The sequence below is a fragment of the Maylandia zebra genome, linkage group LG2 (assembly GCF_041146795.1).
Source record: "Maylandia zebra isolate NMK-2024a linkage group LG2, Mzebra_GT3a, whole genome shotgun sequence".
Classification (NCBI taxonomy): Eukaryota; Metazoa; Chordata; class Actinopteri; order Cichliformes; family Cichlidae; genus Maylandia; species Maylandia zebra.
Genome location: NC_135168.1, coordinates 10,084,888 through 10,102,229, shown reverse-complemented (window position 1 = coordinate 10,102,229; position 17,342 = coordinate 10,084,888). Strand labels below are relative to the sequence as shown.

Below are 17,342 nucleotides of genomic sequence, written 5' to 3'. Positions count from 1 at the left end.
GCCGGGGCTCGAACCGGCAACCTTCCGATTACAAGACGAGCTGCCAACTCTTGAGCCACGATCGGCCCACATATTGTTGTCTTTTGTTGCAGACACCAAGTGTTGAGATCCTGTCTCAACCTCCTACATTCTTCCAGCAGGTTACACATTATTTTTTGTATTTGGAATCAAATATATGTGTCAGTTGGGCCTAGTGCAGGGGTCAGCAACCTTTAACACCCAAAGAGCCTTTTGGACCCGGTTTCCACGCAAAGGGTCAGGGTTCGGGAAAACACTGGGAGCCGCAAATACTTTGTGACATCTAAAATGAAGATAACACTGTGTGTATTGTTTTTACCTTTATGCTTTGTGTGAACAACTACAGTGTGTTGCTTATGAAATCCATGAAGTGCTACAGAGAAAATTACATTTGATTTATGTAATGAACACATTTTGAGCTCTTAAAGAAATATAACAAAGGAAAGCTGAACTACAATGATCCATGTAGCAAACACAAACTGTTATATCGCCTTTGGGCTTTTGGAGCCTTGACCTGACTTTTAAAAAAAGCGCGTTCATGCAAACATCGTCGGGTCTGCCGTGATATGTTTACAACGGGACTTCTGCTCCTGAACCTCTGCGCACAGCGTCTGCAGGTAAGGTAACTTTATTTATACCCAAAGGCAAGGTAAATTTGCTTTACAGAAAAATGACAGCATTTGACATCCCTTTAAAAACACACATACCTAGTAAATATATAAAACTCACTGTGACACATACTTTAATATTTCGAATCAAAAACAGTTCTTATTTAATTCAGTGACAGCAACGGGGACAAAGCTATTTTTATAACGCTTTGTCCTGCATCTCGGAAATAGAAACCTCCGTCCTGAGGGAAGAAGCTGAAATTCACCCCTTAGAGGATGGGAACCATTTTTAGGGATTGATAAAGCCATCCTCTGTACCTGCTCAGAGTACAGGGAGGCTAAACAAGACTGTGGCTCAGCTATCAGACGACTGGACCATCTCACTATCTGATTCAGAGAGTTTTTCTCTGTGACAGAGGTCTGACCGAACCATGCCACCAAACAAAAGGATAAAACAGACTCAATAAAAGAACGATAAAACAAAGTTAAAAATTTTTTGGTCAATGTGGAAATGAACAAGTTTCCTAAGGCAATAAAGGTGCTGGTGACCCTTTTTACAAACTGATTTGCAATTTTGATCAAAGTTCAGTTTTTCATTGATTATGGTCCCAAGATATTTATATGATTGTACTTGCTCTATTTTCTGACCTTTAATTAAAGTGACTCCGTGCCCATTTTGCTGTTTCCTAAAATCAACAACCATAAGACTCCTCCCACCACTGAACAAAGTCATCAATGACTGGGCCGTGGTTAGTTTCACCCTCTTTCAGTAAGCTGACAATAACAGAGTCATCTGCATATTTAATAATGACCCTGTTTTCATGTCTGCCCTGACACATGTTTGTATAGAGAGTGAATAATAAGGGCGATAGGACGCAGCCTTGAGGAGAACCTGTGGAGGAGAACACTGGGTCAGACAGAACCCCATTTATTTTCACTCTTTGTGACCTGTCAGTTAGAAAATCTAAAATCCAGCCCACCAGGTTTTTCCTGATTTCAAACTGTTCTAAAAGTCTTTTAATTAAAATATGGGGCTGTGTTGTATTAAAAGCCGAAGAAAAATCAATGAAAAGAAGTCTTGCAAAAGTCCCTTTACTCTCTACATGTTTAAGAATCAGATTTAGTAAAGTCAAAAGTGCGTCCTCCACTCCTCTGTTGGGCCTGTATGCAAACTGCATTGGATCCAGCTGACCTTCAGTCTCTTCATAATCACATTTCTGAGGATTTTTTCAAAGACTTTCATGACAACTGAAGTGAGGCAACAGGCCTGAAGTCGTTTAGATTTAGGGACAGGAACCACGACTGCTTCTTTGCAAAGAGAGGGCACATGTTGTGTTTGCAAGGATTTGTTAAAAATAACCTGAAATATAGGCCTGAGTTCATCAGCACAAGATTTAATTAGGCGGCCACTAATATTATCAGGACCTGGCTCTTGTTCACATTGACTGTATGAAAGGCCTTTTTAACATCGCTGAGTTCAATGATAAAGTGCTGAGTATCTCTCAGTTTCTGTTTCAGTTCCCAAATATCCTCGCTGAAATCAGAAGAACTAAAACGAGCATAAAACATGTTTAAAGCATTTGAAAATCTCTGTCTGAATTAAAACATCTAAAATGACCTGACTGCTGCTCTGGGGATTTTGAAACCCTGCTATGGTTTTCATACAAGTCCAGGCAGACCCAAAAGTTTTTGCAGCAAATTTGCTTTCAAGAAGGTTTTTGTCTGTTTTGCTTTCAAGATCTCGATTTTCATTTCCTTGGTAGCTGTCTGAAAATCGGTAACAGCCCCTCTTTAAAGGCCTGTCTCTTTTTCCTTAAACAGGATTTGACACTTTTAGTGACCCATGGCTTATTGTTAGCGTAAATTTTAACGCGCTTACGGGGTATAATCATGTCTTTACAAAATACTGCACAGGAGCTAGTAACATCCACCAAAGCATCGAGATCATCTCCACAAGACTGAAGACGGGGCTGTACGAAGTCACTTTATCTCTACAGGACTGTAAGCTGTCGTCTGTGAGGCGTGAGCGTGTTTGTTTGAACACAGTTCACGGTGGAGAACAGCTGCTGACATAATGTGGATCCCAAGATCCATAACTGGCCTACCTGGGGCTGAAAGTCTCCATAAATGCAGGCGTTTCGGCGGCTACACCGGCTTCCACGAGTGTGACGCTTATTTTGAGAAAATAATAGAATATAAATGTATTTTTATATTTCAATATCACAATAATCTTCCAATGTAGAACTACAAGTTAAAAAAGAACTAACATAAATCAAATCCACTTCAGCTAAATACTTCTCATTTATTTCCATCTTACATGCTGTGACTGCAGCCATTCCCACATCTCTGTGAATGGGACTCATGGACATGGATCAGTGGTTGTTGATCAATGGTCCTGAGAATCTGCATAATTAAGATGAAGGAACGGAGCTCCCAGCCCATCGTTCCTGCAGCTGCTTTCAGTCTTTATGCAAATGTCCTGTTTGTAAGACTGAAACCTGCAGCTGAGACTGAAGACGTCACCTGATGATGACGACACGTTTCTCCCACAAAACGCTGCGTCCAGATGAACAGAAGCAACAGACTCACTTTCCTGGATGATTGAGATGCATCAAGACTTCATTGTGTGTTACTTCTCATTCAGCACAGACACATTATTCCTGTTAGGTCATGTCAGCTGTCACTCAGTACAAGCACAACTGTGAACAACACAAACTTCTCTTCAATGTGTCACAGAAACACTAAGTGTGAGAGCCTGTATGACACACAGGACAGACTGTAAGCTCTGCTGGCTGCACAGCACTTTGTAGCAGTTTTCCAACATGTCCTCCACCCGTGATGTCAGTGGTGGGACCCCAGTCACAGCACTCAGCACCACCTCCTTTAAATGTATTTTATAGCAGTTCCTCCCGTTACTCGGTGCAACGCTTCTTAAATGTGTTTTTGCAGGATAAAACACAGCAGGTGGTGTAGAGAGGACGTCAGCTGACGGAGCAGAGGGAGGCAGACTGTGGATAAATGACAGAGTGAGAGGAGAGCAACCATGACAGAAGCACAGGTGTGGCAGATAGAAGTGGCTTTATAGACACTTATTGTCAGTCCTCGTGCATGCTGTGGAAATAAGTGTCTGTGTCATGAGGTGACATGTGAGCTTATCTTTGGTCAATAAAGCTGAACGACCAGTTTTCACTTTGCTTGTTACGCTTGTTTAGTGACGTCTGGGTTTCTGTGGAGCCCGAATTTTGATGAGTTCTGGTGAAATCATCTGAGATCATCTGAGCATCGGTGAAGAGTCAGCAGAGAAAGTGTGGGACAGAAGTTTGCTTTGGACACATGGACTGAAATCAAAAAGTAACAAACAGGATTTCCAATGGACAGTATGGAGAAGTAAAAGTACACAAAGGCTGTGCTGGAACACGTGTGTTACACTTTTTGACAGCTGAGAACAAAACACAATATTTTGCATCATCTCTGCAGTGTCTCTTCTTTCCTCTGCTGTTGTGCTTTTAGCTCCAAACTGTTTCAAATGGTTTGTCAGCAAGCTGACCTCTGACCTCTGCAGTACTAACTCCTGACCCGTACAAAGAGCGGGCGTTTCTGACCTTTGACCTGCAGCTGTATGTCTCTCAGTCTCAGTTCTTCTCTCCGTCACTGATGGAGCAGGTGTAGTTGCTGCTGACAGTCAGTCGTTTGTTTTCTCAGAGTGAGGCTGAAGTCTGAACTGTTCAGAGCATCAGGTCTCATCAACGTGCGCTGCTGTAACGCCGCTTTGTCCTCTGAGATCACCAGGTATGAAACCTGAGTGCTGACAGAGCAGCATGTTCCCCCTCATTCACCTCCACCACCACAGCCAAGGCATGCTGGGAAACTGAGGACACACAGACGGAGAACTGAAGTGTCTGCTGTGTGTTCATCTCAGAGTCCTCACAGGTGACACATTAGCTCCAGAACACCAAGCCAGGTGTTTGAAGCCTGACAGGGATTCTTCCCATCCAGAGGGAGGATTTAGCTGCACAACAATGAACATTAGTGTGTAGTTTAGAAACACAGACTGTGCCTGCACTGCATCTAGTGAAGAAAAGTGTTACTGCGAGAGAACGAGGCTCCTTTAAAGCATCTTTAGTGAAAAATCAACAATAAGCTGATGTAATCAACGTTTCACAAAATGGTCAGCAGCTAAAATCTGGAGCCGTTCTTTGGTGGTAATTAACAGTTTGTTCTTGTTAGCTAATTATGTCATTAAAGGTAGCAGCAGAAGCCTTGTGTTGAAAGCCCATTCACTCACACATTCACACAGTATGTGTGTGTCTGTGTTACACTGTGGACATCCCTTCTGTTGGAGCGCCATCTTGTGGCAGGTTTAAGAAATGTTCTTCTTGTAAATCCAAACTGATGCACCTCCATAGCAGACTGTGGAGGCTTTCAGTGACATGAAGACTTGATTTATACTGTCATATTCTCCTGTTACACAAAGCACAGCACGCTGAACATGGATGAACTGAAACTCCCAGCATCTGACTGAGGAAAAGCACAAATCATTCTCACACTGACTCCTGCTTGATTTTAGATTTGCTTTCAAATCCTCACACTTTCATATGAAGCACTAAATGGGCTCCAGACTGTTTATCTCAGCTTCCTGTCAAACACACTGCTGCTCACACCGAGGCTCAGTTTACTCCTCCAGCCTGGCTTAACCTGCTGTCTGTTAAAAACAGTCCCACACTCCTCTGTTTAATCCTTCTGATCAGACTCTTTGATTTTGTATTGTTTTTACCTGAAGTTGTGTTTTTGACATGGTTCTGTCTGTGAAATAAAGCTCACACACACACTGCTACAGTCCTTCATACACTTAGAAACGAAGCTGCTCCTTTCCTCAGTGCTGACACATAAAGAAGAGTTGGTTTTATATCCAACACGTCTCTGTTCCAGAAAACAGCTTCAGCAGCCTCTGAGTCTGAACTTGGAGTTGGTTATAAGCCACAGGCCTGTGTGCACAGCAATGAGGAAATATAATGCAGTAAGTGAAACATGGATGTGTGGAACAGATTATCCCAAAGGTTGATTCTGTTCATCTGGACGTTCTCAGTGAAACATTTGGTCTCTCGGTCAGGTGACTCCTTTAGTCTCAGCTGACTGCAGGTTTCCAAACCTTTGTCACTGGATCACTCACTTCATCTCCAACGTGTCCCTGACACAGACAGCTGGAGCCGTTACAGCAAAATCATTGATCATCGTTTTTAGAACATTAGCTGGTGTTGGTGGGCAGGCTAGCAGTGCTAATTGTTAGCACTAGTTCTGCTGCTCTCCCTTTGTCTCTGTTATTGTTGGTCTTTAGTGAACAATAGAAAGTGTCTTCATGAGACTGTTGCCTAATGTTCAAATGTAGATAACACCACCTGCACCAACCTGTTACACAGCACAACCCTCTGGTGTAGCTTTGCCCATACGGTAAAAAAATATATTTTAAAATACATTTTAAAATATATTTATATATTTAAAATGTATTTTAGCACATGTATTTTTTGGCCATTTTTTGTATATTTTGAAATATATTTCAAAATACATTTTGAAATATATTTCAAAATGTATTTTAAAATATATAAATATATTTTAAAATACATTTTAAAATATATTTATATATTTTGAAATGTATTTTAGCACATATATTTTTTGGCCATTTTTTGTATATTTTGAAATATATTAATAAAATATATTTCAAAATACAATTTAAATGTATTTAAAATCATTCAAAAAAATATAAATTTAACCCTTCATATATTTCTAAGAAAACACATTCACATGTAACATCTGAAAGAAATCTTTATTTGATGTTTAAAACATACATATAGCATATCAATCAAGCAAGGAATATTCATTTTATAAGTTTATTCTCATTACATACTTAAACATTCTAAAAGAAACACACACACATATACATATATGTGTGTATATATATATATATATATACACACACAGTCTCAGTTCCCCCAGCTTTCTCTGCAATCCTCAAAGCCCTTCTGGACACGCTGGGAAACCCCTTCCTTACCCCCACTGTAACAAACAAAAGTCACAGTTCTATTACTTTTATCAGAGTTAAAATAAAAATGTGATTTATGTTAGCTGGCTTCATTTAGCAAACAGATATTTCTGTTTATATAGATACAGATATTAATACAGATATATTTTACGCATAATTTACCTCTTTTTTTTTCCTAGATGGGAAGTCTATCCAGTTCACATTACAGTAATGCTAACACCCCTTTTGGTCGTCTCTCCTTACCTTCCAGCATTCATAAATCTGTTGACCTTCTTTGTCTGAGACCAACCACTACAATGCATCATCACCTATTTGTATTGGTAACTTACTTTACAACCTATTTTAATGGTTGCAAAGTAAGTTACTTGTGCTGTATGCAATTTTAGATACACAGAAAGTCTTCACTTACTATATATGGCTGTCATAGTGTCCTTATCAAGGGCAGTTCTTCACTCTGCGCCGATGTCCGTTTTGCTCTGTCCTCCTATAAAAAGCATGAACATTTGAGTGTTTGACTAGTTTTAGATTTCCAAAAATTTGATATTTGTACAACTAAGCAATATATGCTATTGAGCGATACTTTTATGGGTAATTTTTGGTAAAGAAACTGGTGACAGAGTTGTAGGCTTTTTAAAGTACTATTAGCTAACCATTTGAACTGACTTTCAAAGCTGATTACCTTTTAAATTGCTGTGGATCAAAACCTCCAGTGGGAAGGCGGCCATTAGAAGAACACGCACCATTGAACCTGAAAATAACAAAAACAAACAAAAAACAGAACAATATATAAGAGTCCGGTAGGGTAATAAATCTCTTCTGAAGCAATATAGTTCATTTTGGGTGAAAAACAAAACATTCCTCTAAAATATATATACTGACATCAGCAATCAACATCATGATTGTAATTATTTCCTTTTTAGTACATCTACTGCTGTTTGCATGTGTCAAGCACTACGACTGTATCTATGCATATAAATTCACCATATATATCCAGCAAAAATGTTTTGTTATAGGAAAACAAACAAAGGCATTCAATCAGAGGTGAGAAATTAATTGGGAATATGAATTATAGGTGAACTATTCTTTACCTACTAGCAATCAAGCTTCTTTAACCAAGAAGCTTGAAATATTTGAATGTAAAATAAAATAAATAAATAAATAATAATAAAAATAACATGATGTAATTAAAATGCACAACTTACATTAAGGAAATCTGCATTTGTATCCACAGGCTAAAAGTAAAACAGTAAATGTGTTAGTGATAGTACAGGTATTTGTAAAAAAAAAAAAAAGAGGCAGTAACTGTGACGCTTCTAGTGGGATGCTAAATGCAGAGATTTATATTTACAGTATAATACTGCATGTACGGGTAGCTGTGTTGTGAACTGTAACTGAATATTAGAGAATCTCAGAGAAATTAAATGTATTTATTTTTTGAATTTATCAATCATAAAACCGTGTGTTTTGAAGGCCTGTTACGATAGCGACTTTTTGTTGGTCGGTATATTGCCCCATAAACAATTGCGACAAGTTATGTCATTGTCATTTTAAGACCATTTTATGTCTTTGAATGTATAATCATAATATAACACCATAATAATGCAAGATCTACACACTTTCAATTGACAAACCAACATCTAATTCTTAAAGTATTTAGATCATTGAAATTAGGAATCAAAATATTAGATACCTTAAAAACTTGAATAAATAGTAAGTTTTCTAACAAATAGAAAACAATGATATTTAATGTTATTGTTTTGTTATCATTATATTTTATTTTTGTAAATATAATGGCAGATAAATTACATCATCAACAATTATTGAGGTCATGTACATGTACTGTGTGTTAAGTCGATATATCGATTATTGTGATAGGCCTACAGTTTTGGTATCATAACGAGCTTGTCAAACATGCATGACCACTAAACAATGTCTAAGCAGTAGTATTGGTCTGAATGACAACAAACATAACTAGTGTTTTGGAAAATCTGTTAGAAAACAGTTATTTCAATAATTATGATTAGCATGTGACACAGACACCGCATAAAAAACCACAACAACAAATACTTACTTTAGGAGGATGGGGGAGGGCAGCATGAGGTTGAGACTTTGACATCTGTAAAAAACAAATTCATGTATTACAAACAAGTCACTTAAAAATACATTAATGTGGCAGACTGTTCCCTGTTCAGATGCAGTGTATAAGTACAATCAGGGCTGTCACAACAATGGGGTGGGGCCAAGTGGCTGCAACCCTAGGTACAATGTGCAGGTATATATAATTACATATAATATATGTGAATAAAGCAAGAATCTGTTTAGGTTAGTCACTGTGCTGACTGATGTTTGCTAGGTTTATATGATTGCAAACTGCACAAAAACAACAACAGCAACAACATTAATGACAATGACAAACAAAATTACTTACATTTATGTAAATCTCACATTAGGAAGATCTGCATTCGATTTCATGGGCTGAAATAAATAGGCAGAAACATTACTGCTAAAAAAATAAAAAACAAAAACTCTAAAAAGCCTAAAAATGACTTAAAAAGCAAGGAAATGTGGAACATTGTAATTAGCGAACATTAATAAAGCATAACTGTTCTTTGTTTCTAACCTTGGTAAGTACTCTGTAGCCAGAAGGAGAGGTAGGATTTCTGTGAAAGCCAAATTAAATGTGAATAGGCTTTGATAGTTATTGAGAAGGCAGAATAATAAGAAAAGGCAAAAGTACGTCACAATATAATTAATTAAGTTACATATTTTGATTACCAAATTATGGAAGCGTGGAGCTGCCACCCAGGCAAAAGAAAAATAGAGCTGTATCACGTTATGACGTGAAATGTTTATTGTTCTAACATTATGCTTTTCATGTTTGTATAATACAGTGGTTCTTAACCTTGTTGGAGGTACCGAACCCCACCAGTTTCATATGCGCATTCATTGAACCCCTCTTTAGTGAAAAATAAAGTGTGTTTTTTTTTTTCAAATTAGACGTAGATATGTTTTTTACTGGTGCACAAAATGAGCCGTGCACGTCACAGCGGAGGCTCTGCCGAACCCCTGAGACCAACTCACCGAACCCCTAGGGTTCGATCGAACCCAGGTTAAGAACCACTGGTATAATATAATATCACATTATTATAATATACATAATTGTCACGTTCGCACAATATTGTACGGACGTGATAATTATGTACATTTTTCGTACAATGTTGTTCAAACATGTTGTTCAAACATGATAGTATATTGTTAGAACGATAAACTTTTCACGTTATAACGTGATATACTTATATTTCTCTTTTGCCTGGGTGGCAGCTCTACGCTTCCGTTCCAAATACACGAGAATAAAGTAATATTATATGGGAAAAGGCACCTGCTAGCTTGATGATGGAGGCTTCTTAGACTGGCCACCCGCCTTGGCTTCTTGTCGCCACTCCACGAAATAAAGGTCCGTTTCCTCCATGCCGGCTAATTATTCATCCTCATTAAAATCTCGTATATGTTCAGTTGGCAGAATTGAGAATTTTACATCTTCCAACCACTTAATTAACGCGAACATAATCGGCTTGTTTCTTCCCGTCTCCTGTATCCGGCCGTTCCTCTCGCTGTCAGATTTCGCGCCTCAGAGACGTCGTTATTTTTCAAAAAAAAAAAAAAGAAGAAAGAAAGAAAGAAACAGCAACAACTACTAAAGAGAGTTTTTGCACGTTCATTGCACATTTGTGGGAATGTTTAAATATTTAATTTTTATTAATTACTTTTCATTATATCTTTATTTTTTAAACCACCGTGGCAATGCGCATGCGCATACACTCCTGCACGCAAAGGGCTTTGGAGTTGACGTAATGTCGCAATGCATTGTGGGAGCGTAGCACCATCTTGGCAGGTCACGAATCAAAACAAGATTGCTACGAACCATTCTGAAACGTAGCTCAAAAGAAAATGACGGTATAGAGACAGATTCTGTCCAGATGCAAAGAGACGGTACTTGATTGTTGAAATGTGGACCCGTATGAAATATAGCCGTGGAGTAGAAACCCTGAAGACCAAACCGCTATTGACTTAGCATGATCTACTCTCATACCTTGTCTGTGGAGTCAGAGCATACACGGCGCACCAATTTCGCAATTATAAATCTCTGGAGGCGCACATCCAATTCACCAAGGACTGGGTACAAGATTTGGCTATTTTTAAGCCTCCACGTTGTGAGTACGCCGTCATTCAAGCAAAGGTAAGTCAGCTTGAGTACTGCGAGTAAAATGCGTTTGATTCCCCCCAGCATTCAAATTAGTGCTAGCAAAAATTCATTCGTGAGGGGGAAATTACAGTGAGAACATGTAGAGGCTCTGTTAGAGGGATAACATAGTGAGTTCAGTGCATTGATGTGACATTGTCCTGAAGGATTTAGTTATTCTTTATGGTTAAAGAAATTGCCCTAATTAATTCATATTTATTATAAATAATCCTAATTACACATCTTGCTTCCTTGTTTGTGTCCTGTGTCACTAAAAATACATTCTGTTTTAGTTTTATACATTGATTAATGACCTGCAGAATCTCCTTGTCATATTAGGTGTCCATAATTGTCACTTAAAGTTGAACTTTATGTTTTCTCCCTCTTGAAAGTGATTACATCCTTGCATTACATACTTTAGGTTCATTTTTTGCTGATAGGTTTCTAAAAAGAAACATGCAGATTTAGAATATAACATGCAGCGTTCTATAGATGGATACATAAAAACACTTTATTTGTTACATTTATGATAAATGGATTTGAAAGTAAATAAAACACATTTGTGTCGGCCTTGGCTCATAGTTCTTGTCTTTAAATGAACTTTGTCTGTGTGTGCTTCAGGTCCTGCACTCTTAAAGACTGAATTGCAGCATTGCAGCCACAGGTCATTGTGAGCATCACAGGGAAGGTTGAAGCCGCCCACTGCAGCTGTATGGCTAGAGTCGTGGAGACTTGCAGCCATGTCACTGCTCTTCTGTTTAATGTAGAAGCAACAGTGAGGATCTGTGGCACAAGGACTGTTACAGATGAACCTGCATACTGGGTTTTGCTGGGTAATATGACCAAGATACAGCCAGAGGTTGGCCATAAGATAGACTTCTCCTCTTCAGCTGCCCAAAAAAAAGGTTCTTGATCAAAACATAGACAGACCATCTGTAGTGACAGGTAAAAGAAGCCATCCTCAAAAAAGAAAAGTTCCACCTGCTACTGTGGAGGAGTTGGATCAACTGATGGGACAATATTTTTCCAAGCATAGTTCTGTTCTGAATAACCCATAATGTTTTAATTTAGGGGGCCATGTAAATACTTTGCATTTACTGAATATGTACTTACTAAATACCACTGTTCAAAAGTTGAATAAAGAAACAAAGAAATGTTTGCCTATTTTTAATTAAAAGCACTTTGTCGAACATCACATCAGTTACAATGTAGAAAAAATGTTATGTATAGTTTACAAATGACAAAATGTTCACATAAAATCATGACAGCATTTGTATAATATCACCCACTGCTAGCATTCTGTAATTTACTGTCTCTTTTGAAAACTTATCACTTATCACATGGAGAAACCTTTGGAATACAAGCATGCTGATCCACACAGGTATGCACACATGGGTATTCACAGATGCGGACTACAGCTATCTTGGCTGCTGCCTCAAAGCACACTGTGCTCTGTCTATCCTGCGTGCTGCACAATATCGTTTATTATTTAGTAACTATTGATATCTATGGCTAGCTAGTTTATTGTGATGGTGCTTTTTTTTCTATTATTATGTTGCTCTTTGTTGTTTGCTGTCTCCTCTGTTTGTTTGTTTTTCTCCATACAGGTGACCCAGGAGTTTTTTTTTTGTTGTTTGTTTTTTTTTCTCTCTTCCCCCCCTTCTCACCGTCTCTTCCCCCCTTTGGTTTTCTTTCTTTCTCTCCCCCTCTTTCTTTCATTCTTTCCCCCTGTCCTGTCCCACAGTTATGTCTGTCCCGTTTGCAACTGAAAATAAAATAAATTCATAATTATAATAAAGGTCAATCAAATGGACCAATATGGCAAGGCCATGATGATCCACTTGGTAAAATAAATCCGCTTGGCATCTTTCTTGGCCTCAAGACAACAATTCTGATGGCTATAGATCCAAACGGGACAAAAAAAAATAAAAAATAAAGTAGTCTCAGAATAGTGAATTAAACCAACATTTATTGTTGATTTTATTTTTTAACAAGAAAAACATTTTTCAACTGAATAAAAACAATGCCAATAACCAAAATAAATAGAAGCGTACATGAAAACTACACAGTCCTTCACCTTTCTGTCTGATTTTTTTAAGGAAAACAGTTTTTCATTCCACTAAAAACAGGACAAACCCACCAGCATGAACATTAAATAAACTATTACAATTGTAAAACAAAACTCATTTACAAAATGTAATAATTATCAGTGGGTCCCAGGAAATAGAATGTGACATGGGATTTAGATTTCCGTTACCAGGATGGTCGGGTTCAGCGTAGTCTTTATCACCACCTGTCAAAGACACATCATCAATATTCATGTTTGCTCAGGTTATTCACTTGTTCACATCTGTCTGAGATCATTCATACTGTTGTATGGATGTGTGTACAGTATGTATATAATTATCAGCTATGTAAAAGATATTATCATCTCTGTATTCTTACCTAGTTGGAAGTCCTCCATTCAAACTCAGAGAGCCGCTGGAGGAAGGTGGTGATCCGAGGGCTGATTCTTGTAACCTTCCTCTTTACGACACGACCTGTCTTGCGGCTTGTACCAAGTTTTGCAGGGCATTTTGTTCCCATGTCTGGATTGATCCTCACAAAGAACCTTTTAACGGAAAAAAGGCTGCTTTAATTTCAAAATTAAAACATACGTTACAGCAATCACCTATATGTTTCTGCAACTGTAAAAAGAGAAGGAGAAAAAAAAAAAGAAGAGAAAAAAGGAAAAAAAAAAAAAAAAAAAGAAAACTTATCACTACATAAACAGCACAAGACTTAAAAGTATTTAACAAGAGCATTTTTCCCTGGTTTTACCACCACACTGGGCCACATGTTCACCAAAACGCAGCAAACCTTTGCCATCTTATCCAGGAAGGTCACCTTTTTACCCTCACATGGAAGAAGTAATCTGATTGGCATGGTGGTATGTAGCATGTAGTTTGAAGCAGGGATTTCGTAGTGCCCCATGTGTAGTGTTGGAACCCAGTCAGGATTTGTTTCATTCATTTCATAGGCTGGTTTGTTGCAATAATGCCAAATAATTAGCAACTCTATAAATAGAAGGTAGTTCTGCATGTTTGTTCTAAGTTTGTGCTATTGAAAATAAAATTAACAGGCTATAAAGAATAATATGAACTTATTTAGAACTTACCTGAATGAAAATACTGGAGCACACCAACAGATATCTGTGGCTGGTAGAGAACTGAATATCAGCTCGTCTCGCAGCTGCTATCCAGGCTAGACGCCTTCTTTTGGTAACATCCAACACATAAGCTCCCTCATGATGTTTCCAGGTGAGGAAACAATGAAAAGAGAGCCTGTTTTCAAGCTTATTCCTTTGTCGGTAGTGCAATCTAACATTACAACCGACCACACAGCAAGCATTTGTTTGGCCTGCTAATATGGCGCCTTGACCAAAAATCCTGGCTACGCCCCATCCCGTAAGATCACGCTCCAGAGCCCTATTAACGTACGGATCTAGAAAGAAGACGCTGCATTTTTAACTCTGAGGGAGATGGAGAATGAGCCTATTTCCAAAACAGTGGAGTGTGTTCCTTTAAGTACTAAATTGTATATATTGTCAAAAACTAAAGTGTACATAGCAGTTGTTGTATCTTGTTTACTGTATCACTGACAGATAATTTCAAAGTCAATGAACGCTACATTATAGTGAGATATTGTGTAATGTGAAATACTGTAAGCAAATGAATAAACAACCTAATTCGTGATAGACCTTTGACTCTGTTTTGTTTGAATCCAACTGTTTTTTGCAGATGTGCATAAAACATGTTACTTTTAGTATTGTTATCATTATCATCATTATTGCACTAAATATATTTTAAATAAAGGATACTTTGATATACATTCTACTGTAAGGTTGGAAATGTATTTTCTTCACCCTAAAATATGTTTTGAAATGTATTTTGGTTTGAAAGAAATATATTTTCAATTTCAAAAATATATTTTTTTGGAGCATCACAAATACAAAATATATTTACCATATATTTGAAATATATTTTGGCCAGGAAAAATGTATTTTTTTACCGTATGGGTTTGCTGCTGCTGACTTTGAAAATCACACCAAACATGGAATCAAATATATCGACTCAGCTTAGACTACAGAGAAGCTCGGCACTGCTCACAAAACTCAACACAAAAGGCTTTTTAAAGACAACAATCACTTTGACAGACACACAAACACGACTGAGTACAGAGGAGCTGCTGGTTTGGAGCCACAGAAATGTTCAAATGTTTAAACACACTGCAGCGTTGCAGCCGTGATGCATTTGTGCTGCTAAGGCCACACACTTCAGCTGCCTTACATTTTAGTACCAGTTCATCTCTGACCATGGCAGCACAGTCTTTCCAGTACAGTGATGTTGGTGGGGACAGTGGGGACTGATTGTTCATTGGCTGTAAGCCGGTCACATGGACGTTTAACTGGTGCTTTGATTGCTCTGTAGTCTGTTGTGCCTGTGAGCTGCTCCTAAAATGAGACAGATTATAATTGTCACCATTCTGTTAATGACTCTTATTATGTGCGCTCTCCTCCACTGTCACACTAAACACATTAAACCTTTATTTTGGTGTAAAGTCAGGATTTATTGGCTCTTCTTAAAAGCGTCATGAAGTGCAAAACTCAGCAAACATTATACAAAAGTAGATTTAGAAGCTGAACAGAACTGAAAACATTTAAAGTGACAGTCAGCACAAATCCAGCTGACATCTCCATCCAACCCAAGTCTTCATTTAAAGTCATTATAACTGTGACACACGTTTGTTACAGTATTAATCCTGCCTGATGCTGCAGGGCCAACATCATGAAACAGGCTCAGCATTTATTTCCATTATGAAACTTTATCATTAAAAACAAACCATTGTTCTGCAGTCGTCCCAGGACTGTCGGTCAAACGTTCTCTCCACATGTTTAAGGCTGAGCTCACTTTATCGTCTGCCTGAAGGAGGAAAGCAGATGTTACTAAACATCACAATAAAACATATGAAATGGGTGCACATGAGGAACGTCTGCACTGTTAAAGCCATGCAAACATCTTCACACATGAAGCAGCAACACCTCTCAGTTTAGCAGCAGCTGGTAAAAGCCACAGTGATCCTGGAGCCTCCCTGAAGGACTCGTTCATCAGTAACTGTCAGGAGGACGATTAAACCTGCTGCACACGTCCTGTAGTTACACACTCGGGAGGAAAGACGACGTCCTCGCTCTGCAACATGATCTGTGTTTCATCCAGGACGCTCAAACACAGATTGGTCTCCAAATATTAGACGCACTGGTTCTTCATGCGTTTCTACCTGAGCACTCAGAGTCATTTCTACAACAGGCCTCCTTCACCTGCTGGTGCCTCTGTTTCTGTGTTTGGCTGTTTCCATCAGTGCCTGATGTTTGTGATCTTTGATCTGTTCTGAAGTCTCTCTTTGTAACACAAATGTTGTTTGGCTTCTTTTGCAAACAAGGCAAAAGAACTTTAATGGATTCATTTGCTGATCTTACTTTTCTGATGCAAAGCCGTCCTTTCAACGCTTTAGAAAGAAAACCAAACAATGTTTTTAAAACTTTCCCAAAATGTAAAAGCTATTAAAACCATAAACTTCTGCTCCTTGATCATGTGATTCTTCTTCTAGACTGTCTGTAATTGTTATTGCTGATTGTCAATAAAGTTGTTTTTTATAAGTTATGTTGTAAAGGAAGCTTGTGGCGAGGGAGGAGGGGCGACTAAAAGCAGGTTCATATAGTGGGAAAGTCCTCAGGTCATGTGAGGATATTTACTGATGCGTCAACACTGTCAGATAAAAGAACGGCTGCTGCATTTGTTCTCCCACAAATGCAGCAGCAGTGATGAGTAAAAGAATTACAGATGATGTGGCAGTTTATACTGGGAGCTGGTAGTGATGTTACTGGCTTGAACTGGGTGGAGGACGCACTAATATGGAGGTATGTGGTTTGCTGGGACTCTAGCAGCGTGCTAGTGAGCACAGGTGATATGTCTTCAGACTCTAGGCAACATATTGTTTTTGATATACTTCATTTACTGTATAGAATCAAACACAGAGGGATAGAAGTGGATTTCTTATGGCTCCCTGTGAATATCGGTGTTGATGCAATGAACAGGACGATAAGTTTAAAAAGGTGCAGCAAGAAGAAGTCGTGCAGGTTTGACTATAAAATACAGTGAAAGTGAGGTGAAGAGTATAATGAAGGTAAAGATGAAGGACGAGTGGCAGGCACACTGGGACAGAGACGGGAAAGGCAGATATTATTATACAGAAAACAGTCGTGTAGAAGAAGCTGCAGCAGAGACCAGGATGGAATCTGGAGAGTCAGAGTTGGTCACACAGGCTTGAATAGCACACTTAAAAAGGTAAACATGACACAGGAAGTGTGACTTCTGTGGACCAGAGGAGACGTTTGATGGGT

At 38.5% G+C, this 17,342-nt stretch overlaps 1 long non-coding RNA gene across 1 annotated transcript; it reads right to left on the bottom strand.

The window, feature by feature from the left end:
• Positions 1-6,660: 6,660 nt before the first annotated feature.
• Positions 6,661-10,317, bottom strand: LOC106675414 (uncharacterized). The gene is made up of 7 exons (XR_003022887.2): positions 10,043-10,317; positions 9,284-9,323; positions 9,092-9,138; positions 8,735-8,779; positions 7,866-7,895; positions 7,343-7,411; positions 6,661-7,147 (listed from the first exon to the last, which is right to left on the bottom strand). It is a non-coding gene; the product is annotated as an uncharacterized LOC106675414 (long non-coding RNA).
• Between the last annotated feature and the right edge of the window lie 7,025 nt (positions 10,318-17,342).